An 18,462-nucleotide genomic window follows, 5' to 3' on the forward strand; every position below is an offset into this window, starting at 1 on the left:
AAAGCTCTGTGAATAAAGTGCAATTAATTTTAGAGAAACTGAATAAATTATGGAGCAGGAGCTGAATGAGATTTTGAAGTTATCCAGAATTGACCAATTCACCACCAAGATGGATTTTTTAAAAAAGATACAGTAAAGTCATCTTCACAGTCTTTATCTACATTGTTTCCTTGGCAGGAGTAGACAAAATAGTTTCCAATTGCATTCTTCAACTATGTTTTTTTTAACTTCCCAGACTAACCAATTGTTTTGATATTCTGCTGAAGTCTCCCATCCAAGGACTAAACTGGTCAATCCTGCTTAGTTTCAAAACCTAAATACAGCAAAGTTGGCCAGCTGCTGCCACCTGCTGAGAATAAACCCTTTATCTATATTTTTGAAGCTATAGCTTGTTACAAAAGTTACAATTTTGTTAGAATGAGAAAGGAGTTTTAAAAAATAAAATAACAAGAGCCACTTTTTTTTTCCAGAGGAAGCTTCTTCCCAACACCTGTTCACAATTATTGCCAAGTAATTTCAGTTGAAGAGTATGACGAGATAATCTGTTTGGGTGTGAACAAGATTTACTTAGAGGGATTGGGATGAGAAATCATCTGAGAGAAATCCAATGAACCTATATTCATTATTACAACCCATATTCATTATTTCTGTTTTCATAGGAATTTACTTAAGCAATGTTTGTATGCATCTTACAGGCTTTGTGTCCCAGATCTTTCAAGAGCTTAGCAACACAGAGAAGGACATCTTGACTAAGAGAACAGTCTGGTTCTGTCCATCAAACAACAAGTAGCAGCTGCAAAGGGTTTGCTTTGCTGCCAAAAATAATAGTCAAGCCTGGGACTTCTTGCCACATCTGTGAGCCAGAGCAGTTGCGTATCGATACTAGTTGGCACTCCGGGCTTTACCTGCCACACTTTTCAGTCCCAGAGTAGGGAGTTATGGAATAAATTCTTAAACGTTTGAGTTTAATGCTGATGGCATAGAGTGCTTCCATCAGTCCCTCAAACGCCAACTTTTGCACACCTCATTCATTTCTGCCCAAGAGTCTTTCCCATCTGCGCTGAAAATGCGCGAGCCTGCAGAAATCACGACGTACTTCAGCTTTCTATGGGAAATCCAGGGTACCACTAAAACGCAGGTACCTTGGATTGGGCTAACACGGATTTTCTTTTTCTTCGCTGCCTGAAATAAGACCTAGAAGAAGGGACGCCAACACTAAGTTAGCTGCGTGGATCGCTCCGGGGGAGGGGGAGAAATGCCAGAGGACCCGCCTCACACAAGGGCACCCCAGCCTAGGCCCAGCGCCGCGGATGCTATCCAAGCCCGGCAAGCTTTCCCCGCCACAGCCGGCCGAGCATTGAGCTTCCCGGATCAAGGAGTAGGAGGGAGGTGAGCGAGCTCCGGGCGCTTTTCTCCTGTCGCAGTTCAAGGGAGGCAGTGCGCCTGCGCGCCGCAAAAAACGGAGGAGGGCGGGGCCGCGTGTTTGGAGCGGCTCATTATTTGGCAGGAAGGTGCGGAGGCCTCTCTACTGGCAGCGGCTCGAGCGCAGGCAGAGGGGAGGCTCCCAATGTGGCAAGAGAGAGGAGGGCTAAACAGCGGCGGCGAAGGAGGGGGCCAAGCGAGACAAGGGGAGCCGCCGCAGCAGCCGCCGCCGAGGAGCTGAGCGGCCTGGACGGGCGAACGGGGGTGGCGAAGCTTCTGCAGCTCTGGCCCCACCGCCTACGCCACCCCCCCGCCGGGCACCTCACGCCTGCCCGGGCGAAGGCGGAGGCGGCGGAGGAAGCCGCCAAGGACGAGGCTCCGGCAGCAGGTGAGGAGAGAAGGCGAGCGCGGAGGAGAAGGGAGGGGGGAGGCGGGAGTTGCCGCGCCGCCCTTGGCTCGGCCAGTCAGTACCGGCCACAACCGGAGGGAGTCGCTGTGGGGGAGGCGCCGCTCCCTTACCCTCCCCTCTCCTGGGGCTGGAGTTAATTTATTATTCATTCGCGGCGGGCCTGAGCCGCCGCTCCTCCTCCTCCCCTCCGCTTCTCCCTCGGTCCCCCCCCCTCCCGGAAACTGTTTTCCCCTCCGAAGAAAGCGGGAGCTGAGCCAGAGGGGAGCCCTCAGCGGCCTTGGCGGGGAGCGGAGCAACCCTTCCGCCCCCCCTCCCCTCGCGCGGCGGCTCTAATTGCTCCTCCTCTGGGGGAGGCGCCAGCGCTGCTTCGGTCTCCCCATTTCCCTCCCCCGCCCCCACCTCCCGCCCGCCCGCCCGTCGCCTCGGCGTTCTGGTTCCTCCGCGCTATTGTGTGCCAGGCGGGGGCCCCTCGAGGGGCGCCCCGATTCCCCGCTTCTGCCCTTCCCCAACCCCGAAGAGCCGTGGGAATTGTCTCCTCCTTGTCCGCGGGGGTGGGGTGGGGGGGCAGATGGGGAAGGCTGCCTCGGGCCGGCGGTGGGGGCGGGAGGAGAACTGTTGGTGTAGTGCCCGGGAAAGTGGGCTTGCTTTCCCCCCCCCTCCCCTCCCCTTTTCCATTCCCCGAGGAAGGGAGCTGAATCGCCGTGTCAGGAAGCAAGCAGACATTTCCACATTTCCTCACGCTACGGTTGTGTGTGTGAGTGAGTGAGTGTGTCTTGTCAGGCTTTGCCGAGTTCCTTTGTCTGCTTGCTGGCTTTGCCCGTCTCTCCTCCCTTCGCTCTTTTCTTTCTGCCTTTCTCCCTTCCTTCCTGCTGGCTCTTCCTCTCCTCCCCCTCCTTTCTTCCCCTCCCTTCTTTTTCCTTCACAGACTCCATGAGCTGCCGCAGCTGCAGGTTTGTAAATACTGGGGATGGACAGGCACATACATGCTTATGCACACACACACACAAGCAAAACATGGCTGACGCGGCTCCCCTCCCTCCTCCCCCCCCCACCAAAAAATTCCTTTCTTTTCCGTGTATGCATCTTAGTCTTTGTATTCTTTGCCTTTATCTTCTCTTTTATTTCCCCTCCCGCTCTGTCAAAGAGGGAAAGGAAAGGTGGTCTTCTCTCTCTCCTCCCCTCCCCCCCCAGTATATTTTTGTCTGGTTGCTTATCAGGAAGAAGGATTTTTCCACTGAAGCTTTTCCCCCCTTTGGGTTGGTGTGAAAGTATGATGAACTGGAAGCCCAAGAGAGGCCTGAGGGGGAGGGGGGCGACCTCTGCCGAGAAGCTGGGCTGGAATGTGTGTATCTGGAATGTGTTTATGGGGGAAGGGAGGCCAATGCACCAAAATATTAGTGATGGTTAAATGGGTGTTATGTTAGCAAAAATGCTCAGAGCTATTCCATTTCTTGCAGGTGGAAGGGATAGGCCTCATTACCGTATCCTATAAAAGGCAACACGCATAAAGCATTTTGTTAAAACAAGCTATGCAGTGTTTTGTTTTTTCATTCCCCTCCTAATTAATGTAGGTGTTGATCTCCTAGCTAAGCCCTTGTGAAAAACAAAACTTTGAACTGCCACTACAGTAGTTACTTCGAAAATAATTTTCAACCCTTGTGGCTCTGGCCTGAAATAGGAGCCAGTAACAAAGTATCTTCATTCTGTGTTACATACTGTGTTACAAACTTTTTATCAAAACTGTTTTGCCCCTTACCTCTAGTCAAACCTTGGGCAGATAACAGCACCCCCTTCTGGCTTCCATAAAACTTAATAGAACAGTTTTGAGCCAAACATTTTAAAAAAATCTTCTGTCTATCCCTCTTCTCCCCCCCCCTCTGTACTTAGCCAACTTTTTTTGAGGGGGAGGAGGATAATGAAAAGACCTTGAGTATAATCACTGTTTAGTTTTAAAGGATGACTGCAGGGATTCATTTTGTTCTTCCCGTGGGAAATTGTGACTGATAAAAACTATTTTGCTGTTGTTTGTATGGATCTTTCTCAATCTTTACTGTAATAGGATAAATTTTATGCCTTTATTCAATTTTGCATAAATGATTTATAAGGTGAATATTTTTTAATAAAAAGACTATAACCATTAGGAAACTTACTCTATTTTTTGTAGCGATCGATAAATTCAAAATTGAAAAATAAATTTGTAGGACTTTTAAACTGTTTTAGGAATTTAAGCTTTTGGATTAATTCTGTTACTTAAGTGATACATTTTTTTAACCAGGAGCTTAAGTAGTGTGTATTCATATCATTTTATGATGTTAAGTGATGTTATAACATATTTCATAAGGCCTTTTCTCCCCATTTTCAATATTTTTGATAGAGCCATCAATTAATTGTGAGGATCACAACTATATTGTGCTCTCATATTTTTTTGGATTGTTTATCATATTTCCTTTTAATAAAAATCCTCATATCTTCTAAAATTATAGAGTGAATAACATTAGAACGAGGTCTGTAAAATAGACTCTCACTGTGAACATATTGTGAATCTGCAGATGAAAAACAGAATTTCATCTAACATGGCTGTAGTGATACAACATGATTTACAATTTGTAATTTGATTTAAGGATTATTCTGTAATGGACAGCTTGATGTTTCTGTAAAGATTGTATCTTTTAAGAAACTATGACTTACGGCTTGTTTATATAAATATTTGCTATTTATGAGTTAAGGGAGACAGCAGAATAGATTTAAAATTATAAAGCTTAGGTAGGTGGGTGCTCTTTCTTCAACAGTTGGGCTAAATTGAGAACCAAGCTAAAGTATTTGCTCAGTAACTATTCTGACTAAATAGGAGCTTGCATTATTGCCTTTTGTAAATTTTGTTATTGGCTATATTCTTGTCTAGCAATTCTGAGGTGCTGTGTAGAAGTTGCATTTATCCAAATAATGCAAACAAAGGTTAACATGAATATGAAGGAATTTGCATTTAACTATTAAGAGTACATGTTGGGCTGGTTGGAAGAGCAGTTTTAAATTGTTTGTTCCTACAGGTTCTGTTAAAGCTACCTTTTAGGTATCATTGCATAAATTCCCTTTACCAAGTCACCATTTTACTTTAATAAGTAAGCCCAATAACTTCATTGCCCTGTTTCTATTAATTATATTATTTAATAACTTGAATTAATGAAATAATTTCCAAGATTTACAGTATTTAATATAATCCCTAAAGCAAGTTTAAACCTCTACAATGGAATACTCCTGTTCTACTCTCTGACTATACCCTAAAATGAGCAGAACTATATATCTATCAATCTATTACTTCCTCACTTGAAGCTAATGGGGCTTAGAGGACAGAGCCAGGAGTGGCATAATACTAGGAGCAGCCCTTTTATTGAAAGGCATATTGAGGGAACAGACACATTTACTTACCAAAATTCCTATGTTTTAAGGGAACCAAAAGATATCAATCACCATAAAGCCACAACCTTTCACATTGCTATGTTCAGATAGTAACAGTATTTATTGAGATTGTTCCATACAATCATGAGCCACCTTATTGTTTTTACTAGGCCTCAGAATTATCCAAATAAGTAAGAAGCAATGGCATGGCAAAGATTTTTGTTTCCTATGAATGATAGGAAACCAGCTCTGGGATATTTCATATTTATATAATTTATATACAACATATTGTAAACAGTAAACAATTTAGTCTCTTCTCCTTGAACAGAAGAGTGCTCCTTTTAAGACTCTTGAGATTAGTTTAATGCTTTATTCATGGTGCTTCAGGCAGTGTTTTTAACTGTGCTTATTACTTTGGTCATAATTTCATGCTACCTTATTTTCACACTTATCCTTTTTCACATGCTAGACAAAACTAGCTTTAAATAATGTTAAACAAAGCCTTGAGTTGAAATATATTACAGTGTGTTCCTTTTGTTCTCAGTCATCCTGATAAGTTGCTAACAACATTGCAATTGTCAGATTTCATGGCTCCCATAAAAGTATCTCAGTCATCCTCTATAAGCTCACCTCTTGGGTGTTATTTTCCCTCAGTTAGGTGATGGGGATAGGGTATAATCAGAGATACCAAAAGATAAGGACATTAAGGCTTTTTACAAAGAGAACACAAGACAGTTTCTAGATCCTTGTGTAGAGCACTAAACCTCTGAAATCGGGTGTAATGGAACTGTGAGAATAACCATGGGCAATAGACTGAATAGCTACAAGCTAGGCAAAGGAGGGATGATGATGGAGAAAGTGGACAAACTAATGACTTTCCTTAGTTTTCTGGAAAGTAGAGACGGGATTGGGGCAATGCTTTCAGATTTGCAATATTTTGTTACTGTAACCTTATAGTAAATGTAGTGTTGATAGAGCTTTGGTTTGCTGTCTGAACTACCTTAAAAGGGATAATACCAATCAACAAACTGTTTGTACAGAAGGGAAGAGTTAGATTCCAAGGGGAATTGCCTCTTTATTAATATAGGATTATCAGATTTCTTTTTTCTAGAAAACAATAAAATGATGATTTTTTTTGTTTTTGTTTCTTTCTAACAACCCCAGAGGCCCCCTTCCCATTCCATGCATATTTAGATCCCTTTATTATGCTAAGTTGCTCTTTGAAAGAAGGATGGTAAAATCTAAAAAGTGTTTTACCTAGCTAGGTCAAGTACTTGAGCTGTTGAAAAGTAGTTGAAAAAGTTGTCCTTCTACAATATCAAAATTGTTTAGTTTAAAAATAATGATGGGAGAAGAAAGGAAATAATAGAATGGTTTTGATTTTTATTTTGAATCATCCATCCCTTTTAGAGGGTGACAATATGTTGTAATGTTTATGTGCATGCCTTGTAGCAAGTATACTATATACCACCTGTTGATTTAGTAATGCAAACAGTACCTGTGCTTGGCACACTGCTGGAAGTCTGATCCCCAAAACTATTTTCTTGCACTGTCTAAACAGTGAATTCTTATATATATAGGCAGCAATTTGCTACCTAAAAGTTTACATACATACATACATACATTTTAAGATGTTTTTAACCATGGTGGTACAGTGGTTAGAGTGCAGTACTGCAGGCTACTTCTGACTGCTGGCTGCCTGCAATTTGGCAGTTCAAATCTAACCAGGTTCAAGGTTGACTCAGCCTTCCATCCTTCCGAGGTGGGTAAAATGAGGACCCAAATTGTTGGGGGCAATATGCAGACTCTGTAAACTACTTAGAGAGGGCTGTAAAGTGGTATATAAGTCTTAAGTGCCATTGCTTTTTAGACTTTGAAAAGAAAAAGAGATGGACATGGTTTGGCTACCTGTTCTTGCAAGCTTGATTGGCTTGCAAACTGGAATGAGATCAGATTAAACATATAACTTGATCATCCAAAAGTGGTTTTTCAAAAATGGTTTTCCTGGAGCACACTAGTATACTTTCAGGGCTGCAGTAACTTATAAGACAGGGAAAGAGATCTCAATGCTACTTTTCTGAAAGAGCGTGCTAAATACTATTTTTTTAACCATGATATAGCACCTAGATAACCTGAGGAAGTAATGCAATTCTATAAAAAAAATTTCTGGATTTGTACAATATTTTTCAAAGTGAGGATTTCAATTGACCTTGGGAATGTATCATATTTTGTGAGTGCTCCTGGCAAAAACTACTTGTAATTTCATTTTATAGAATAAACCTCAAAAAGTAGTTGTTGCACACTCATTCAATCATTTTTGTCATATGAAGCAATATTATTGGAAAGTTTGAAAGGCCCTGAAAAAGTAGAGGGATGAGTAACATTAACAAGGAATGTGACTATTTCCTTCATGTAAGTTGTCATGTAAACTAACATTTAGACCAAGATAATTTCTCACCTAATATATTCTAAACATTAGATAAAAAGGAGCATCAGGTTGACATATTTAATGAGATGTGTTCATTGATCCAAAGTCATTCATATATAATAGGATTGGGATTAAACTATACATATTTTCACTTATAGGTCAAAAAAGGGAAGCAAATCCCAGGCTGTCCATCTAATGGAGGTCAATGTGTTTTTTAAGTAAGTAAAATACTATTCATAATTTTCTTAACTAAGCTTTAAAATATGGGACATTATTACATTCTAACTTAAGTGCGATGCTCTGTGGTGGTTCTGCTTTGACTGGATGCACACGGAAAGCCAGTATAAAGGGAGAGATCAAGAGGTCTATGGAAGAGACCAAGATAATATGAAATTCTGGAACTTTGGTTTAACAACCATAGTATAAGATTTAAGTGATACCCCTAATACCTGGTATCATCCTATAAATTCAGATTTATAAATCAAAGTTTGACTCTCTTACTCAAAGTACATGAACAGTGCTAATAGGTATCTCCTTAAAGTGAATTCTGCTTAGGAAATATTCCTCTTAGTAGAAAGTAAGATAAAAAATCTCATTGTGCCAAACTCTTTCTCTAACAACATTGCCAATCTGTGCCTCCAATGTGAGTCATGGTTGACTGTAGGCATCTCTGCAGATGAGAGAAATGATGACCACTGTAAAGAACAAAAGACTGGCAGATTTGTCTTTCAAATCTCTCAAGAGATTTGGAGATCGCCATGAATACTCTGCATGGCAGCTCCTAGTGAGGAGACCCTAAAACAGTGGTAGATTTGAGCACAAGGTTCCAAGGGGAGACCTCATCTTTGTTTGCAGCAGCAGCAGCAGCAGCAGCAAAGCCTTTCATAAGGACATTAACCTAATCCTACGTAGCTTTTTCTCTGGTAATATCACACTACTAACCAGAGCATACAAAACATTTGCTAGACCAATACTCGAATACAGTTCATCAGTCTGGAACCCACATTACATATCTGATATTAGCACAATTGAGAAAGTCCAGAAATATTTCACAAGAAGAGTTCTCCACTCCTCTACTCGTTGTAGAATACCTTATGCCACCAGACTTGAAATTCTAGAACTAGAAAACCTTGAATTACGCCGTCTTCGGTCTGATCTAAGCATGGTATATAAAATCATACATTGCAATGTCCTACCTGTCAATAAATACTTCAGCTTCAACCATAACAACACAAGAGCACACAATAGATACAAACTCAAAGTTAACCGCACCAAACTTGATTGCAGGAAATACGACTTCAGCAATAGAGTGGTCAATGTCTGGAATACTCTACCCGACTCTGTAGTTTCTTCCCCAAACCCCAAAAACTTTAACCTTAGACTGTCTACTATTGACCTCACCCCTTTCCTAAGAGGTCTGTAAGGGGCGTGCATAAGCGCACCAACGTGCCTACCGTCCCTGTCCTATTGTTTCTTATTCTTTTATTTTTCTTATATGTACCCATTTCATGTATTCACAACTATGTATACACTTATACTTATTATCTTGTAAACAATTGGCAAATCAAATAAATAAATAAATAAATTAAACTAGATACTTTTTAATAACATTTAGAAGTGCTCAATTTAAACATTTTATTACAGAACTTCAAAATGGAAGTTTAATTTGATACCTGTTGAATTTTACCTTCTTTGGATTTATAATTTTTAAATAGAGATAATTTAAAATAATGTTTTTTCACAAATAAAGGATTTTGATTTAAGAATAACATATATTGGACACGTATTTGGATTATTGGTTGTCTTTGCTTTAAGATTTGAAAAGCGAATATAGAATTAAATAATATACTTGTGGGAAATTACTAAAATGGAAATAAAACCATATTAGGGACTGAGACTTGATGAAAGTTGCAAATGGACAGTAGAAGAAACTCAAGAACCAGGCAGAAAAAGGTTAAAATAGTAAGCCAGCTATAACTTTTTTCTTATCCTAAAAAAGTTTTTAGATACACAGTCTGAACTATTAATAATTAATGTCTCAGAATGGATGTAGATTTTAATAAAGATGATGAGAACATTTTTAAAACAAAAATTACCTGACATAGATATTACAGAGTCTGAAGGCATGGAAGACAATAATTACCAAAGTAGGAAAATATAAACTCAAAAGATTTGGAGATAGAATAGCTGCAACAAGAAATCCTGGATGATGGCTTTTTAGGGAATTTAGAAAGTAGTCTGATGAAAGTTTCAAAATCTTTTAAATGCTAAAGAGTAGTGAAAGATCAAAACCTGGGATGCTGTAAGAATGATTTAAAGGTCTTAAGTTGTGCAGAACAAAAAGAAAGAATATAAAGATAGATAGTCTACTTGACCAAAAATAAAATATTTGATATTTCTTGTAACTGCTAATGGGCTTTTTGCTGAACTAGGATAGAAAAGATGATGATTTCTGGATTACATATAGATAAAAGGCTATGTAGAGAAAAAGGAGTATTTTTTTTTTGTAATTTTAAAAGTGTTAAAAGTACTGTATATTAGCTTATGTTTAGTGTTGATGAAGGTTAAAAGCCAGTTCTTTATTCATGTTTCTTTTTGCATTTTTCTTTTACAGGAGGTCCCTGGGTTAAGAATGTCCAACTTACTGATAACTTGTACTTACGAATAGGCTGTCTGTTATTAAAAACAACATGTTCTTCCTTGAGCTGATGAACTGCTGAAAGTGTGAAGTGTTTTCATGAGCTGCTGAAGCAGTGTGATTTTAATATACAGTCCGTTTTCAGCAATTCATGAAAAGAGAGAATTCTATCTGCCATTTTTAGTAATAGATAGTCTGTTCATGAGTTCCAACTTTACATACAAATTCAATTTAAAGGCACACTTAGAAGTGGTACTTGTTCTTAACCCAAGGACTGTCTATAATTTTTTCTTCTATAGTTTTTTTCCTCTTTGTTATTTTCTGTATCTTTTGAATTTTAATTGTTCCTTTTGTTTCTTCTAGTTTAGTTTGTATTCATTTTTACTACATTATTTAAAATCTCAATAAAATTATTAACAAAAAAAACCCTTTGCCAGTGTGATACAATGGTGAAGTTGCTAGACTTGCACTTAGAAGATCATCAACCACAGAAGTTCAATGCATTACCTGGCACCAGGTACTTCGACTCAGCCCAATCTATCTCACAGGGAAGTTGTGGGGAAAAATAGGGGGGGGGGGGAAATACACACAGCCTTGAACTCAAATAAAAAGGAGCACACAAATTTAACAAATATTGTTTTAGATTTTCAAAATTTTCTGCATGAAATTTTAGGAGCTTGAGAAAATCAATAAATCATCTTTTTCTAATTCCAATATTGTAAGGCAAAATCATTACTGCATTATGCATTTTCCTTTAGGGAAGGAGGAAGTTTAAGAGAATGGGAATCTCAGAATTAATGCAGTGAGAATTGAGGATGCTTGATTGCTATTGATGGGTGTAAAAGAAAACAGTAACAGATGGGAGAGTAAAATCAAATGTATTGTTCCAGAGGACTTAACTGGCTCACTGAAATAAACTTTCTCCACAACAGGGAACAGAATTCTTGTCCAATAATTCTCTTGAGCCTGAAAGTTTGAAATTACTCTTAAGCTTTCTATATGAGCAAAGAGACTTGACACTTACCTGGCTTTAATAGACCTGCTGGTCACATGCATGTATGTTATTGAATTAATGCATAGCTTACATGCATGAGTGAGTGAATGAAGTATGCAGTTAGTTCAGTACACAAAGAGTAATATCTCTCTCCTAGATAAAAGCTGGGTGATGGTGATATTTGCCAGCAGTAGCGTTTAAATAGTTCTCTAGTAAGAACTGTGGTTTCTACCTGCTTCATGCTTAGCACCAAAATTCTGCTTGGTTTCCTAAGGGAGGCTAAGCAGCAATGAAGATTCTACATAATGATCTATATGTGATTCATACATGTGAGTTCTATTCATCTGCGAAGCCTGTTGGGAAATTTGTAAAATAATTTGGTATTCTGCCTTTTGGGCAGACCATACAAAACCAGTTTGTTTTCAACTGTAACAACATTAACACAATTATATTTGATCCAATCTTCCTTTATTATTCATTATTCATTTCTCATTTTTGGCCTTTACCCCAAACTCCCAAATTAGGAACTAAGTGTAAATGTTACAGGCATTTGTTCAGTTTTGATATTCTCAAGACGTGATAGCAAACTGAGATGAGCAGCATATAAATTTAATAAATAAATGATAATCTTGAAATGTGTTTGAATATTAATAGTTCGGGTTGCTAGTTAGGTTGTTGGTTTGAGCTTTGAGCTTGGCAATTTGCAAATGTTCCCTCACCATTTGAGGAGACATCGTCAGTGCGCTTTAAATTGTGCTTGTCTGTCAGAATACAAGTTTTTATTTATTTTTTAAAGTTTTAAAAACAATTTTATTTACAAATTTAAAAATGTACAATTTCAAAAATACAGAAACAATAATGACACATAGTTTTTTACATTTGTTGTCGAATTTGGTGAGTCCTAAAAATCATTATTGGCTAGTACTAGGCACATATTCACACCTTATCACATGCTAAGTACTAAATAATTCACAATATACTCCATTTATTTTCACATTGGATTATAACCACTCTTCTATTACTAATTCATGTTTTTTAACAAATAAACACAAAAATATTATAAATAGCTAATACTAATAATAGTAACAAAGAAAAGATTTAAAACCTTTAATTGTACTTAATATATTATGAATCGCTGGATATAATTTGTATCTTAGGTTCATTTATATGTTTCCCCTTTTATTGTCTACCCACTTATGCCATTTATCCCATATCCGGTAATAATCTGTATCCTCCTTCCCGTTAATTTTAAGCGTAAGACTCTCCAGTTGGGCACATTCATATGTTTTCTGAATCACAACCTGTATTGATGGTGCATTTGGGTTTTTCCAATATTGTGCTAGTAAGATAGGTGCCGCAGTTAATAAATGGACGGTCAGATGTTTTACTTTAGCGGGGTAGTCCCCTTTAATCATTCCCAACAAAATAGTTCCGGTTTCCACTCCAGCCCACTCTCTATAATTTCTTCTATCCACGTTTTTATTTTTAGCCAATATTTCTTTATCTCAGGACAAGTTCACCATGAATGAAAGTATGTACCAAATTTCCCTTTACATTTCCAACAGCAAGGATTGGCTGTTGGAAATATTTTGGCCAATCTGGAGGGCGCCAGATGCCATCTGTACACCATTTTGTATAAATTCTCCTTCTGCACTACTGATTTGGTTAGTGTCAAATTTTTCTGCCAGATTTCTTCCCAGTCATCCAGATCAATGCTATAACCAAAGTTTTTTTCCCAAGCCAACATGGGACTTTCACAATTTTCTAGGCCATTTCATATTCTAATAGATAATTATATAATTTGGAAATTGAGCTTTTCTCAGGATTTAGAAGTATTTTATCCAAATATGTATCTTTTACCTCAATTCCATATTCTTTTACGTCTTTGTTGTATCTCAATTTTATTTGAAAATATGACCAGTTATCAATAGCTATCTCTTGTAATTCTAGTTCCTGTTTCATTTTATTCTTCCCTTGCTATCTAATATTTGGTAGTATTTAAGTTTTTTACTGATGTCCATCGTGTTTAAATGGAACATTGCCTCCATCGTTGAGAACCACCTCAGGATTTTAGTGCAATGATTCTTATTTCAGGCCAAATTTTAATTAAAGACTTTCAGAATACATGTCTGGTAAAATATAAATTGTTTTTACTATTCAGGTTCCATAAAAATGAATGCCAGCCTAGCTGTAAATCATGTTCCTCCAATTGTAAAATCCTTAAGTCAATCCAATCTTTTATCCACACTAATGCCACTGCTCTATAATATGTCTCCCAGACAGGTAGTCCAAATCCACCCCTGCTTTTATTGTCTTGTAAATAATTTTTTTTTAATCCTTGTTTTCTTCTTTGCCCAGATAAATTTCATTACAATTTTATCTAAATCTTTAAAGAATTTTTTGTCCAGCAATATTGGAATTGTTTGAAATAAATATAATATTTTAGGTAGAACATTCGTTTTGATTGTTGCTATTCTACCTAATAATGAAATTTGCACCTTATTCCAATTTTCCAAGTCCTTTTCAATCTGTTTCAGTAATTTAGTATAATTATCCTCTCGCAGATTTAATGTTCTAGCTCTTAACCAGATTCCTAAATATTTAATTTTATTTACAATTTGTAATCCCATCTTTTCTTCCAATTTTTTTTGTTTACTATTTGTTATGTTTTAAACTAACATTTTGGTGTTTTCCTTATTAATTTTTAATCCTGCTAATTTACCGAATTTGTCTATTTCATTTAGTAGAACTGGTCCTGAGCCTATTGGGTCTTCCATGACAAAAACCATATCATCTGCGAAGGCTTGTAATTTATATTCTTGGTTTTTAATTTTAATTCCTTTAATTTCCTTATTTAATCTAATTGTATCCAGCAAAGTTTCCAAAATAGTTATAAAAAGCAGAGGTGAAAGCGGACATCCCTGTCTGACCCCCTTCCTTATCTCTAATGATTTGGTAATTTCTCCATTTAATAATACATTGGCCTTTTGTGTGGCATAGATTGCATTCAACATTTTTACGAAATTATCTCCAAAATCCATCAAATTAATCTGCTTTTTCATAAAGTCCCAATTTAAATTGTCAAAGGCCTTTTGTGCATCCAGGAAGACCAAAGCCATTGGCTTCATGGATGCTTTTCATAATATTCCAATATATCTATTATTGTTCTTAGAACACAAGTTTTTAAATACCCTTTTATGAGATGCAAATTAGTCTATTGTTTGTTCAGACAGTTCTGACAGACAAGCACAATTCAAAACGCACTGATGATGTCTTCTCCAATGGTGATGAAACATTTGCAACAAAATTGCCAAGTTCGGAGCTCAAACCAACAGCCTAAGATGATAATCTTGTTCTAAACATTATAAAACTCAGTTTATAAAATTAAAATTGACATTGCTAAATTAGGCATTCCTGTGGCAAGCTCACAAAACCAGTTCATGAAACTGGTTGAATTTAATCTCTTTAATCAAGGTATCAGTCTGAAAGGGATGCTTAGGCAATAACTCATTTAAAATATATTTTTCCAAAAGTGTACAACCATAGAATATGTATTGATAAGGGTGTTTCTGAGTGAACCCCTCCCCACTTTGTTAGTACGCATACATGCAGTGGCCATGTCAATTAAAAAAATAATAGTTATGATTACCATGATACATGCACAAGAAAAATGGTTCCTCTTTCTGGTGAGAAGAACCTGTTTCTGAAAAAGAATACTGGGAGATTCTGTTTTCCATTCGATTAACTGCCACCACAGGTAACACAGAGGTACGCATATATTCTGTTTTGACATTAGAAATAATGACGTGCAAAAAAGACTAGGTAAGAGATTAAAATTATCTTAATTGTATAAAAGGTAATCCAGCATGGATAGCATGATATTTCTAAAACTAAAAATCTAACATAGCTAGACATGAGTTGGAAAGGATGCTATGTTAAAGACAGCACAAGGATGAGAATATCTTCATCACAGACAACTATGGAAGAATTATGTTACATGTATCTTAATCAACAAGTCTTTGGGAAGCCAAATATAAGGGCGAACAAAAATAGTTTTTTATAGAAATATAACTTTATATTACTTTTATAGAACCAAATATATCCCAAGAGAAACAAAAAATGGATGTAGATAAAACTACCAAAAACTAAAGGATGAAATCTTAACTAGACAGAAGAAAGCCAACAGCAAAGGACTGAGAACAGGGAAGAAAGTTGTATAATATCAAATGAGGCCCAAATTGAATCCTCCGAAAATGTAAATTGCACTTCCATGACAGTGGGACATGGAAATGGCTGTAAATGCAGGCTGGCTACCAAGTGCCCAAAATGCAGTCATTTATTGGGGGTAGGGGGAGACACAACTGTCAGAACTTTGAATGTAGATCATTAGCTTTTATGGAGTCCATTGTAATTTTAAGTGGTTGCTAAATGACCAGTCATAAGTCATGGACTACCTATCTACTGCACAAGATACTGACTCAAGTTTTTCTTTTGATGAGTGCAGCATTGCCTTGAACTAAAATAACAGACAGCTATCATGGTAAATGTTACTATCTTATTTTACTTAAGCCTATTGTAATTTCCTATCTGATGTCTTTAAGTCTGGTTATGTGGTTCATCCAAATTCCCGGGGAAAAAAAAATGATGTGAAACTAAAAAAAAGGTGAAATCTTAATAGACAGGAAGAAGCCAAAGGGGGGGGGGGGGGGGGGGAAGGACGAGAACGGGAAGAGTGTTCATGTATATCAATATTCTCAGGTGTTTTGTCTTTGAAATAACTGACCTCTAATTTGCCTAAAGGTTCATTAAGTTTATTTCTATGATGTTTCAGTCCTGAACTAATACATATGTCTGGCAAAGTTATCAAACTATGAAATATACGGTAGTTAACAATATGTTAAGTATGTGCATCCCATATATGAAATTAAATTTAATATGTGAAATGAAGGGATTTTCCCTGATAGATGAGTGCTCCAGTTTTGTTATCTGAATAGCAATCTAACTTAATATTATCTAAAATGTTTTCCAAATATCTTCCAATATTTTCCAAATATTTTCCAAAAGGTACACCGGTCTCTTTCCTTCAACATATGAATCAATGAGAGTTGAATTAGGTTTTTTGGGTTTTTTTTTTTTCTTTCCATATATACTCATGGTTTTTTGTGCTTCAAAATCACCCCTTTTCTTTAGCAAAGCTTATGTAAAACGAAACCATTGTGGTTCTAACAACTCAATTTAGAAACCCCTTGTGGTAATATTTGTTTATTTTTGTAACCATTTGGTCATGTCTAGCTCTTGGAGAGTTAATAGGCAAGTGCTCTCTACATGTTACCCTGTACAAGCACAGCTTTCAGTTGTTGGATGTTCGTTTTTGTATCAGTTTTGATTTTACCAAGCCATTGTCTTTGCCCTTTTTTCTTTTCTTGTTCCACTAGCCATTCCTAGCATCATTGATTTCTCCAATAAATTGGCATGCATAACATGGTGTTGCAATCAAAGACCCGTACATGATCTCTGAGTCAAGTGTATTCCGAGCCAAGAAGAATTCCTCTTCTCAACCGTGTTTATTATATATTCTAAATACAGAAATTTACTTATACATACAAGCCCAATGATTGGTTTATCCCAGGGATAGCAGCATAGTAACAATGCTGTAATTGGCTAATGTAAGTAAGCTTCTAAGCATGCAGGTATGTTATGTGTGGCATATACAGACATGATATTCTTCCAATTAAAATCGGAATTCCGATTTTTGGGGGAATCGCTCCCCCCACCCTTCCCACCCTTCTTCTCCTCCTTCCCCTCCCCTCGGAGGCCCCCTGAGTCAGGAGTTGCTACCGCCGGCGTGGCTCCGTGCGGCTCCAGTTCTGCGTTGCCTCGGGAAGGGAAAGGCAAAAAGGAAGAGCCGCGGCGGCGCTTTGCAACGGCAGCAGCGGCACTGGAGGCTCAGGCGCAGCGGCTCCCGGTTTTGCCTTTCCCTTCCCGAGGCAACGCAGGACTGGAGCCGCGCGGAGCCACGCCGGCGGTAGCAACTCCTGACAGCCCCAGCCGGACACCTGACGGAGCCCAGGTGGTGCGAGCAGAGGCCGCTGAGCGGCAGGAAAAGGGAGCTGGGCAGCCGGAGACCAGCCGTCTCTCCGTCTGATGGCCTCGGACGAATATCTGCCTCCCAGCGCGCTTGGTCCTCCGCTCTCAGGCTTCCCCAACCCCTTGCCGAGCGGGTTGTCCACCCCAGCCTGGCAGGGCCCTCGCTGCCTTCCCCTCGCCTGGCCAGCCAGGCTCCTTGAGCAACCCGGCTGCCTCATGCCGAGAAGCGCACTGCCAGGTGGGGGCCACGTGGCGCAGGGCAACACGCCACCGCCCGGCCCTGGTAAGGGAAAGCAGCGGGCACTTCCCGGGCGGCGGCCTCGGCCCCGCCACCAGGGAAGCGGCTGTCCAGCTCTGGAGCTGATCCACACCTGACTGGCTGGAAAGGAAGGGTGTGTAGCGTTGGTGTTGTGTGTGTGATTTCTTGGCACGCGGCACGGGGCCTCTCTTGGCCAGCCCCGATTTTTTTTTCAGAGGGGAATATCATGCCTGCATACAGTTGACTGCGTGTTAGTTTCTTGAGGAAAAATCTTTAAAATAGCACAGATCAGAATCTGAGGGGAAAAATCTTTTTACTTTTAATAGAACATAGAAAGGTCAGTGATAGAACAGAGAAAGGTCAGTGTCTTCAGCCAAGATCAGTGTGCCGTATCATTGGCAGTTTCCTACAACATGGCCAAAGTAGTCTTGTGATTTTGGCTTCTAGTGAATTGACTGGTTTTATATAATTCAGCACTTCTCTTTGATTGCTTTGGCTGTCCATTGTATATGCAATAATTTATGCCATCACCATAGTTCAAAGTGTCAATTCTTCGATCAGCCATTCTTGGTGTCTAACTCTCACAACCATATATCATTATAGGAAAGATTATTGCTTTAACCACTCTGCTTTTTGTATTTATATCAATACTAGCTGGACACCAATTCTTTGCTATGAAACTATGTGATCAAGTTAGTTTTTGGGAAGGAAAATAAATTCTGTGTCTGCCTACCAGCATCCATCAGTATTCATCTGGCAGGCGTCTCTGTCAGTGTGTGAGAGTTGAGGGCTGTTTGGAAACTGAAACGGTATTTGCTATGTGAGCAAG

At 38.8% G+C, this 18,462-nt stretch overlaps 1 protein-coding gene across 9 annotated transcripts in view; it reads left to right on the forward strand.

The window, feature by feature from the left end:
• Positions 1–1,616: 1,616 nt before the first annotated feature.
• Positions 1,617–18,462, forward strand: part of SPIN1 (spindlin 1) — a 48,528-nt gene continuing 31,682 nt past the window's right edge. For 6 of the 9 annotated variants that reach the window (XM_087957953.1, XM_087957952.1, XM_087957954.1 and 3 more), the window contains exons 1-2: positions 1,617–1,810; positions 7,814–7,873. The gene's annotated coding sequence lies outside the window, so the exon portion shown is untranslated. Of the gene's footprint in view, positions 1,811–2,512; positions 2,782–7,813; positions 7,874–18,462 lie in introns of those variants that run through there. The other 3 variants (XM_087957951.1, XM_087957950.1, XM_026674213.2) reach the window with 3 other exon arrangements.

The sequence above is a fragment of the Notechis scutatus genome, chromosome 2, assembly GCF_049901735.1.
Source record: "Notechis scutatus isolate UNSWTSFEM ecotype Mainland chromosome 2, rNotScu1.2, whole genome shotgun sequence".
NCBI classification, from domain to species: domain Eukaryota; kingdom Metazoa; phylum Chordata; class Lepidosauria; order Squamata; family Elapidae; genus Notechis; species Notechis scutatus.